Raw genomic sequence first — 12,383 nt, 5'->3', positions numbered from 1 at the left:
CCGTGTAGGAGTTGAGTTTGTATGTAGTTGAAGTTAATTTAGTATCAATGTGAATTATATTGTTATAACTTCAGGGTATTATATATAACTGCCATGATAAACACACACACACACACACAAATCTATACAATACACACAAAGAGAAATAAGAAGAGAATCAGAATGTGCCACTACAGAAATCAACTAAACATACATACACAAAGCAGTAACAGTGAAATGAGGACAAAAGAAAAAAAAAGAAGAAAAAAACTGAATGAGACATACGGAAAACAAATAACAAAATAGCAAAAGTAAGCCCTTCTTTATCAGTAATTACTTTAAATATGAATGGATTAAATTACCCAATCAAAAGGCATAGATTGACAGCATGAATTTAAAAAAACAGGATCTAAATATAGGCTGTCTACAAGAGACTCACTTTAGATCTAAAGACACAAATAGGTTGAAAGTGAAATTATGGAAAAAGATATTCCATACTTACAGTAACCAAAAGAGAACTAAGATGACTATACTAATGTTAGATAAAATAATCTTTAAGTCAAAAATTACTAAATGGACAAAAGACATTGTATATTGAAGGTCAATACACCAAGAAAATATAATAATAAACATGTATTTGCCAAACCTCTGAGCTACACAATATATGAAGCAAACATTGGCAAAATTGAACAGAAAAATACATGTCTACAATAATAGTTGGAGACATTAATACCCCAATTTCAAGTAGATAGAACAACCAGGCAGAAGATCAATATAGAAACTGAGGACTTGTGAACACTGTAAGTCAAGTGAGTTTAATGGACATGTACAGAGAATGCCACCAAACAACAGGAGAATACACATTTTCCTCAATTATATCTGAAACGTATTCTCTAGGCTAGACCATACATTAGGTCACAAAAAAAATCTTACTAAATTTTAAAAAGTTGTAATTATACAAATTATCTTTTCTAATCACAGTGGGATAAAGCAAGAGATCAATAACAGATGAAAAACTTAAAAATTAAAAACTATGTGAAAACTAAACAACACACTGTTAAATAACAAGTGGGTCAAAGAAAAAAAAATCACAAGAGAAATTAAGAAACACCTGGAGACAAGAGAAAGCCAAACTAAAACATACCAAAATTTATTAGATGCAGCAAAAGCAGTGTTAAGAGGAAAATTTATAGTTGTAAATGCTCACATCAAAAGTAAAGAAAGATCTTAAATCAACAATTGAACTTTATACATTAAGGGACTGGAAAAAGGAAAACAAAATCCAAAGCTACCAGAAGAAAGGAAATAATAAAAATCAGAGCGGAAATACATAAAATAGAGAATAGAAAAGCAATAGAGAAGAAAATCAACAAAATGAACTATTGGTTTTTTGGAAAAAAATCACCAAAATGACATTTAGCTAGATCAACCACTGTGTTTCCCCGAAAATAAGACCAGATCTTTTATTAATTTTTGCTCCAAAAGATGCATTAGGGCTTATGTTCAGGGGATGTCATCATGCTAGGGCTTATTCTTCGGTTAGGTCTTATTTTTGGGGAAACACAGTAAGAAAGAAAAAAGTTTCAAATTATTATCAGAACCAAAACAAGGATGCTTGCTTTCACCACTCTTATTTAACATAATATTGGAAATTATAGCCAGAACAATTAGGCCAGAAAAAGAAACAAAAGACATTCAAATTGGAAAAAAAAAAAAAAAAAAGTAAATTATCTGTTTGTAGATGTTATGATCTTGTATGTAGGAAACCCAAAGATTCCATCAAAAATGAATTAAAAAATGAATTTATCCAAGTTGCAGGATACAAAATTAATACACAAAATAAGTTGTGTTTCTATACACTAATGATGAACAATCTGAGAATAAAATTAAGAAACCAATTCCATTTACAATAGCATAAAAAAATAAAATACTTATGGATGAACTTAACTAAGAAGACAAGAAACCTGTTTGGGTGGTGAACACACAGTGTGATTTATGGATGATGTGATACAGAATTGCACAACTGAAATCTATGTAATTCTACTAACAATTGTCACCCCAATAAATTAAAAATAAATTAAAAAAAAAAACACCTCTGTAGTGTACTGTTTATAAAAACTTTTTAATTAGAGAAATAAACATCTGATTTTCTAAAAAAAAAAAAAAAAGAAACCTGTAAAATGAAGACTATAAGATGTTGCTGAAAAAAATTAAAGAAGACTTGAGTAAATGAAAAGAAGATACCCCGTGTTTATGGATTAGAAGACTTAATATTGTTAAGATGACAATACTATCAAAGCAATCCACAGATTCAATATAATCTCTGTCAAAAATCATGACAATGTGTTTTACAGTAATATAAACACCCATCCCAAAATCCATATGGAATCCAAGGAACCTTGAATAGCCAAAACAATCTAGAAAAAGGAAAACAAAGTTTGAGGACTCACATCTTCTGATTTTAAAATTTAGTACAGAGCTACAATAATCAAAACACTGTAGTAGTGGTATAAAGACAAACATAGGGACTAATGGAAAACCAAGGAATAAATCCTCACATATACTGTCAAATATTTTTTTAAATTTATTATTTATTTTATTTTCCCTGTTTTATTGAGTATAATTGACAAATAAATATGTATATATTTAAAATGTACAATGTGATAATTGTGAAATGATTACCACAATCAAGCTAATTAATATATGCACCACCTCACATAGTTACCTTTTTTTGGTAGTGAGAATACTTAAGATCTACTATCTTAGTAAATTTCAGGTATACAATACTGTATTATTAACTATAGACACCATGCTATATATTAGATTCCCAAAAGTTATTCATATTGTAACTAAAATTTTGTACCTTTTGACCAATATCTCCCCAATTTACCCAAACCCCAGCCCTTGGCAAGCACCATTCTGCTGTCTGCTTTTGTGAATTTGACATTTTTAGATTCCACATAAAAGTGAGATCATATATGTCTTTTGATGGATGAACTGACAAAGACAATGTAGTATATATACAAATGGAATATTATTTGGCCATAAAAAAAGAAGCAAGTCCTGCCATTTGCAACAACATAAATGAACCTGGAGGACATTATGCTAAATGAAATAAGCAAGACACAGATAGTCAAATTATTTTTGACAAGGTGCCAAGATCATTCAATAGGGAAAGACAGTCTTTGCAACAACCGGTATTGGAAAAACCGGTTATCCACATGCGAAAGAATGTAGTTTAACCCTTACCTTACACCATATACAAAAATTAACTCTAAATGGATCAAAGACATAAAAGTAAGAGCTAAATTGTAAAGCTCATAGTAAAAAACATAGGGGGAAAAACTTCATAGCTGTGAATTTGGCAATGATTTTTTGGACATGCCTCCAAAAGCACAGACAATAAAAGAAAAAATAGATAAATTGGATTCATCAAAATTAAACATTTGGGGCGCCAAAATATATACTGTCAACAGAATGAAAAGAAATTGAAAGAATTGGAGAAAATATTTGCAAATCATATATTGGATTAGAGGTTCATATCTAGAATATATAAAAAAGACTTTCACAACTCAACAACAAAAACAAATTACCCAATTAAAAAATGGGCAAAATCTTGAATAGACAATTCCCTAAATAAGAAATACAAGTGAATCCGCACCATCACTAGTCGTTATGTAAATGGAGATCAAAACCACAGTAAGATACCACCTCACACCTATTAGGATGTCTACTATCAAGAAAGAAAGCAAGAGAGAGAGAAAGAGGGAGAGAGAGAGAGAGAGAGAGAGAGAGAAGAAAAGAAGAAGGAGGAGGAGGAGGAGGAGGAGGAGGAGGAGGAGGAAGAGGAGGAAGAGGAAGGAGGAAAGAAGGAAGGAAGGAAGGAAGAAAAGACGGAAGGAAGGAAAAGGAAGTGGAGAAATTGGAACACTTGGGCATTGTTGGTGGGAATGTAAAATGGTGCCGTCACTGTGAAAAACAATATGGAAGTTTCTCAAAATATTAAACATGAAATTACCATATGATCTAGCAATTCCACTTCTAAGTATATATCCAAAAGAATATTTTTTAAAAAAGGGAATCAAACAAATATTTATATACCAGTGCATAGCAGCATTATTCACAATAGCCAAAGGGTGGAAACGAGCCAATGTCAACTGATGGGTGAATGATAAACAAAATATGATATAGACATACGAATGGAATACTATTCAGCCTTAAAAAAGAATAAAATTCTGTTACATGTTTTACATAGATAAACCTTAAAAATATTATGCTAAGTGAAATGAGCCAGACACAAAAGGACAAATATTGTATAAGGTGTGATCACAAAATACGGTGAGTGCTGCTGCCGAGTGCCGTCCAATGGAAATGCAGGGATCTTCAATACAGGAAGCAGCGTGTCAGACCTTAGTAACAGTGTGTGACAGGTTTCAACTTGTTTAGTAGTCAGTGGGGTGCGAGCTACAGTTGAGAGAAGGTGTGTTTTAGAGTGTGCTGTAAATCACGGATCACAAACATGCATTAACATGAAATGGGCAAATGGTTTCATCCTCCATCATCACATCGCTTCTGGTACAGAAATTTCTGTCAAATAAAAACATTACGGTGTGTCCTCATACACCTTATTCACCAGATCTGGCACCATGTGACTTCTGGCTCTTCCTCAAAGTCAAAATGACCATGAAAGGTAAATGTTTTGAATCAATTCAGGACATCGAGGCAGCCATGACAGCACAATTAAAGACACTCATGAAAGAGGACTTCCAGAACTGCTTCAGAAAGTAGCAAGAATGATGGGATAAGTGTGTTTGAAGAGAAGTATTTTGAGGGGGATTAATGGCAATGTGTCTTTTACTGTAATAATTTTTTTTATTTAAACATTCACTGTATTGTTTGATCACACCTCATATGATTCCATTTATATGAAGTACTAGAGCAGTCAAATTCATAGACTCAAAAGTAGAATAGTGGTATCAGGGGCTAGGGAGAGGGGAAAACGGGGAGTTATTGTTTGATAGGTACAGAGTTTCAGTTTGGGATGATGAAAAAGTTCTAGAGATGAACATGTGAGTTTATTTAATGCCACTGAATTGTACGCTTAAAAATGGCTAAATGATTAATTTTATGTTATGTATATTTTACCACAATTATACATATGAAAGACATGTAACATTAACTAGTCCTCAGTAACTTTGAAATCAAGCTGGACATGTTGTCAGTTCACCAACTTGAGGCAAGGAATATTCCTTGATTAGGTACCATTTCTGCCCCTTGGGTTTGGTTCTCCAATTCCTCTGGGCTTTTGGCTGTACCTTGACAAGAAATGGAATATTTGCAGCTTTTTCACTCTGTTTATAGAAATTTGGAAGTCGAGAAGCTTCTTTTCACTATGAACTGCTCTGTCCTCTTTAGTCCAAGTTGGTGATATTTTCACTAATACAATCCTCTTAAAAACTCTGTGGGTTTTTTATAAATTTTATTTGGTTTATTCTGTGCCTCAAAGCTATAATCATAATAAATTCTGAGGCAGATTATCTCTGCTGAGAGACGTTTCCTTAAGATTTTTAGAAGCTCTTTTGTTTAGCTGAAAGGGTTGACCAATCACCACTTTAAATCTTTCTGAGATTTAAACAAAGAGTATTTTGTCTAATCTTTTGTGTATTTCAATATACTCTTGATTTAATTTTGACCCTAAGAACACTTTTACTGGAAATACTCTAGATTTGTTTTTTTCCATGAAGCCATTTCTTACTTTGAAAATATTTTTGCCAGCTGGAAAAAATGTCCTGAGTTCTCTATATTTCTTCTAAATTGTGCTTAAAACTAAACAGTCCACTTTTTATCTCAATTTACTCTCACAACATTTAGTATATGTTTCTAAAAGAGACTAATTTGTGTTTTTAAACAGTCTGCCTGGAAATATTCTTAGCTAGATTCAAAAGTTTTACCTGCTAACGTTACTTTTTCCAAGTTGCGCCTGTGTCAGTCTTGTTCACAATTCTGCTACTACTTATTGTTCCTTTTTTTCCCAGCCTTTAATAGCAATCCCCACACTGAATGTTCACCATTCTTCCAGCTTTCATGACGAGCCTTTTTGCTGCTTGTTCACCATCTCCTTGTTCCCCTTCCAGCCTCCTCTTCGTAGTCTGTCCCAAAGCCTATACTACATATTTTGCGTTTCTGTGATAGTAACAATCCCTTTTAAAACAATCTGTTTTAGTTATCTATTGTTACATAAGAAAACATCCTCAACGTAGTTTCTAAAAACGATAATAATTTATTGCCACTCACAATTCTGTGGGTTGGCTGGGCTCAGCCGGGTGGTTCTGCTCCATGTGGTGTTAACTGAGATTAGTCACGCAGCTGCATGCAGCTTGGGCTGGAACTTCCAGGAAGGCCCCTGTCACACATCTGACATTTGATGCAATCACCGAGGTGGCTCATTCCTCCCCCATATGGCCTCTCTTCTCTTGTAGTCTAGACTAGCTTCTTTATGGAATGGTGTCCGAGTTCCAAAAGAGCAAATGTTAAAGTAAAGCTACCAGGTCTCTTAGAGGCTAAACCTGGAATCAGCACTTTTATTATGTTCTCTCCATCAAAGCTATTCACAAGGCTAGTCCAGTTTCAGTACAGCACAATCTAATGAAAATGATCACTTCTATTATCTCAACTAACTATAGGTTGCAGCTTTACATATAACACAATGGTTGTGTTTTTTTTAACACCATTTACCGTTGTTTATTTTATAAGCTTATTGGAAGAGATCTTTTAGACATATTCGCCCAGGTTTTCATCAACTATAACTATTCGGCACAAGAAAAAAATAAAAGTGAAATAGTTATGCCATTTCCAAACTTCTTTCATTTTCAGAGTCTGACTTGAGAGTCAACATTTATTTTTATCCACACAATATCAACGTCACTAACTAACTAACAAGGAAGCATTGCTTAAAGTGTACTCCATTGTTACATCTGGAATTTTCTTCTGAGCTGCTAACAGGCATTCTTTAAGTTTTATGCTGATATTTTCTTGATTGAATAAGAGGCCATTTAAATGAATTACATCAGCCCCCGTTGCTTTGAGTTTCCTCCCGCGATTCCCCAATTCCTCTTGCCTTGCATTGCATTGCTTGGTCTATGACAGGCGGTCCTACTGTACATATCTCAGGGACAGAATTTTTCACAGCCTCATCCACTTGTGGGTCCCTTCCTTTGTGAGGCCCCACAAATTACTTGGTCTTCATTGTGCAAGAAGATATGGAACTGTGACCATTTGCCAATGTTGAGTAGTTGCTTTTTTTGTCCCATTACTTTATTTCCATGCCTTCTGTCTTCCCTATAACTTTTTCTATCAATGTCAATTCATAGTGTAATCTTTTAAAATATATTTAAATGACAATTTAAAGTGTCCCTACCTTATAAGCTCAATAAGTGTAGTGCTGACAATGCACGTAACTCAGTGGAAGTGATGATGGTGATAACCAACTTCATGCTTGTGCAGCTAAAAGCAACTATGTATTGAATGCTACCTGGCTGATGGTATCAAATGCCATAGATTGTAATGTGCATCTCAATTTCAGAGATGTTTAAATGTAAAAGAAAAAATGTATGTGAGGTATTAATTGAGTTTCTCCTGGGTATCCAGTGATGAGCCAGGGACTATTTGATGGATATATTTAAAAGTTTAATACATAGTGCTTGTCTCAAGAGATTTAACAAAAAGAGTTGTCCAAATGAAATAGGTAACCATGGCAAGTGGCGTAGGATAAATTTTAAAATAAATAGAATAAATAAGGGCTATAGAAATGGCAGGACATGTTAGAGCTTGAAAGGATGTGCATGCTGGAGGCCATTCATAGTATCTCTACCTTATATTATCTTTTCGTACTTTTCCCCCATTTTGTAATTTCTGGTATTTTTTTATTAATGTAGAAAAAGAAATTTTTGCTATATGGAAAATATTAATACTTTGTGAGTTACAAGTTTTTGAAGCACCTTGATCTAGTTTGTGGTTCGTTTTTAAAATTTGTTTAGAAGTCTTTAATTATATAGAAGTTTGCAACTATAGCACAGTAAAACTTGTCTATGTTTTCCTCTTTGACATAATTTGTGTCTTATTATAGAAATACTTTATTGTTGGTAGTCTCTCATCTCTTTTAGAAGTTTTTAGTTTTAGCTTTTCACACTTAGGTTTTTAATATATCTGGAATTTGATTTTGTGCATGGTGTGAGGTAGGGATTTAATTTTTCTTCATATGAACAATTGTCCCAAGAGAGTTTGTCAAAAGCCCATCATTCCCCACACCCTTGATTTGTATGTGCATTCAATTTAGAGAGCACAGTCGAGAGCATTAAACTCTTCTTGAAAAATAGAAATCTTCCTCGAGAACGTAAAATAATAATCAGATTATATTATGTAAATACTAAAATAGGATTGGAATATACTCTCATCTGGTATTTCTTAACCTTTTGATATTAAAAAGTAGATTCTCTCTCTAAAAGGAAAAAATGTACACGTACATTAAAAATGTTGCATGTCATTTATTTCAAGAGTTTACAGACCACTTGAAGCTTATCCACAGGCCCCTTCCCCCTCAATTTAGAGTGGGGAAGTTGAGGGAATGTTGACATGTTACTCAAAAACTCACAGGTTCCTTGTTAGAGACACATGGAGAATCCAGGTCCCCTAGTCTCTACTCTGTGTCATTCCATATTTATAGCTGAGCTGTTAAAGTAGAACAAACACAAGTAGAACAAACACCACAAATGTATGATCATATGCTCAAAATAATCAAAAAATTATAGGCAAAGCATCCAAAACACTAGCATGACTTTATTCCTGATCTAACTCTAACAGTTAATTGTAGATGACAGATGAAACTGTATAGTGTAGAGAACAAATTAAATTTGAGACAAGGAATTAACTTAATTTGTTTATTAGTTCTGTTGCACATTTAGCCAGAAGGCTTCTAGTAGTAAGTTATTTCTAGATTGATTTATGGCTTTGGCACCTTATAATCATTGGAAGACCTAATTTGTTTGTTGTATGCAAATTACCTAGGTGAGCTTATTAAAGATAAGGTTGGACTGGTATCAAATGTAATTCAGGACAAGCCAAGAAGTATTAGGGTGCTTTGTGATTGATTGAGCCGGGAAGTTGAAAGTCAGCAACTAGACAGATTGATGTGTTCAGCAGGACATTTTGTATCAAAAGCCATCACACACAGTATATAGAAAGCTCAGTTAATAAATTAACCAAGAAAAGAATGATCTGACTTTGAAGGGATAAAATGATAGAAGCTTCATCCAGGATATTAGAGAAATTTGGGATTAAAGGTATTTTCCCTTTGAAGATGGTAAAAAACAAATTAAAGGCTATGGAAATGAATACAGTTGGTCAGTAATTAAAGATTGATGTTTATGACAAATAAACTGGTGGTTTTGGTGATGTCAGTCATGGTATTTCTCTAGCTTCATCATGCTGGGGAAGAGTCAAATACTCTACTCTTGGCTTAGCCCAAACTGCCAAATCCACAAAGCTCTAGTTCCCTTCCAAGCTGAATCGATGTGAGACTGTACCCTGAGAAGACCCTTGGCCTCTGTGACTTCTGAAATAGTTTCCAATTATTCCAGTGAATGTGGGTCACTGAAAGAATGAAGCTGTATCTCTAGGGAAGTGGTTTTGTGGACTTGACAACCCTGTCTCTCTGAGCCATTCATTAGGCTTGCTCTTGGGCAAGCAGCCTCTACATCTTCTATAAGACAAGGGGCTTAAATGTCTTCCCTCCCATGGGAATAAATTGCATTACACCATTTTTGTGGTTCTTTGTCTCATTTTAATTTTGTTATTCCCAGCATTCTACCCCATCAGGGAGTGAATCTCAGCCATCCTTTCTTTCCCTCGCACAGTATTCTTTCTCCTCTACCCCTACTCCTTTCACTTTTCTCCTGCCTCTTAAGAATTCTCCCCGTTACCTGCTTTCACTACCACGACTCAATAGTCTTCTTGCTCCACAGTTTCACTGGAAACTTCTGCTCAAGTCCTCTGTGTTTCACTTTGAGGCCTTTGTTAGAAATTAGTAGTAACAGTAGTGCTCACAGTAGTAGTGGAAGTAGTGGTAGGGGTACAGTAGTAATAGGAGGGGTCTTTGTTTTTTTTGTGGGGGTGTGCAGCAGTAACGTGTTCCACACGCTTTTTCGTTGTTATCCCTTTGATCTTTCCAAAAATGACTCTCACAAATCTTTGGAGGATTAGCCCCCAATTAATAAACTAACATTTATTGAGAACAAACGAAGTCACTAGGGAGCCTAGAAACGCCTGAAGCCCCCAACCTGAAAGAGCTCCCAAAGAACTCATTAAAAAGCCGATGGACCGAGAACCAAACAAGTGAGCAGACCTCAGTGCTGTAAAATCTTAAAGAAAGTAGAGGCAATATCCTGGGGTAGTCAGAGAGGCTTCTAGGAGGTGGTGGAACTCTGTCACGCATTGGAGATGGAACTGGGCATTCCTGATAAGGGGGATACAATGAGGAAAGGCACAGATATGATGGAAAGGGCCAGAAAAAAATGGAGAAGGTAAACCAAAGTTCCAGTTTCATCATTAGTGGAAATTACATAAGATATGATATGAATATAAGTTCTTTCTAATAAAGCCATCTATATATGTATATAATAAAGCCATATATATATACATATATATATATATGTGTGTATATATATATATATATATATATATATGTATGTATATAAAATCTGTCAACAGTTTAGTTGTATAGCAAATGCTATTATTTTGGACTCAAGAATTTTTCAACTCAAGGATCCAGATAATTATTTCTGGAAAAATTATACAACACACCATATTCACTTTATGTTCTCTTCCTAGAATCCTCATTAAACCAGTGTTGGAACTTTTCAATATAAGCCCTGTGTCTTTTAACTTCTTTCTACTTTGTATCTCTTTAGCTCTTTGTGTTATATTTTAAGTGATTTCTCAGATCTGGCTTCAAATTCACTAATTCTTTGTATGTGTGTGTCAGCCATATATGGTCTACTGTTTAGTACATCTATTGAAACTTTTTAAATTTCAATTACTTTTCTTTATTTCTAGTGTTTCACTTTTTTGTCCAACTATTTCTACTCTTTTTTTCATGATACCCCATTATTACCTTACAGATTTAATCTTTTATCTTTTTGAATATTTTAAACATAAAGTCCCTTTCGTCTTTCTTATTATATATCATTTGGGGTTGTGATCTTTCTTCATCATCGTTTGCACTATAAGTCATACGTTGTTGTATTTCATCATGTGCTATGTAATCCTCATCCATTATTTCAGCAACAGGAATTATCATCTGTGGGGGGAGGGGTGTCATGTGTTCACATGTTTATACTGGCAGACCTGTGGGATGGCTTTTCTGTTCGTTAGCCCAAAGATATAAAGATTTACCACTTTAAAACCAGTTTTTATGTCTATTTCTTAATTCTCGGGCCTTCAAAATATAGTTAGGCTGAGTATTAGGCCCTCACATTCTAAATTATTAGTATATGCTTGAGACTTGAAGTTTTCCTGATGTTTTCCAGCGGTCCTACTTGCAGAGAGTTGCAATCTTAATTCTATTCCTGAATGGTTCCTATTTTTAGTCACCATATAGGTGTGCCTTTAAAACACAAGAAGCATTCATTGTCTCTCATGAATCTGTGGGTTGACTGGGCTTAACCAAGTGGTTCTTCTGCTCCAGGTGGTGTCAGCTGGGGCTGCAGTTACCTGGAGTCTTGATCAATTGGTACATCTGAGAGGACTCACTCACATATCTAATGCTTTTGTGGTGTCATCTGGAAGACTGGGCTCAGAGGCATGGCTCTTTGTCTCAATGTGGTATTAGCAAAGGCTGCAGTTATCTGGAGTCTTGGCTGGATCAGAACATCCTAGAAGGCTCATTTATTTGGCTGGACATCAGTGTTGGCTATCAGCAGAGAGTAGAGCTGGGCTGTTGATCAAAGTTTTTCTCCATGTGGTCTCACCATGTGGCTTGGGCTTCCCACAGCATGGCAGCTGGGTTCCAAGAGAGGAAGTTCTAAATGACAAGGGTGGAAGCTACAGATCCCTTGAAGCCCAGTCCCAAAGATTCATTATGACACATTCTGTTGATCAAAACAGGCCAGAGGGCTAGCCCATGTTAAAGATAAGGGAAACAGATTCTACCTCTCTATGGCAAGAGTGAAAATTTGATGGTCACCTTTAAGCTACCTCAGGTCTTATAGCAAAGACATTCAAACTAGCTTCTTATGGATGTTTGTTGTTCATTCTTATATAATAGGTCCAAAGATAGGCTATCCAGGAGTTGATGCCAGCTTTATAATATCTCTGATTACAGAGTGGTTGCAAAAACACCAGCCATCATC

Source organism: Rhinolophus ferrumequinum, chromosome 8, assembly GCF_004115265.2.
Source record: "Rhinolophus ferrumequinum isolate MPI-CBG mRhiFer1 chromosome 8, mRhiFer1_v1.p, whole genome shotgun sequence".
Taxonomy (NCBI): Eukaryota; Metazoa; Chordata; class Mammalia; order Chiroptera; family Rhinolophidae; genus Rhinolophus; species Rhinolophus ferrumequinum.
The sequence above is the reverse complement of the archived record's forward strand: the minus strand, read 5'-3'. Positions refer to the sequence as shown.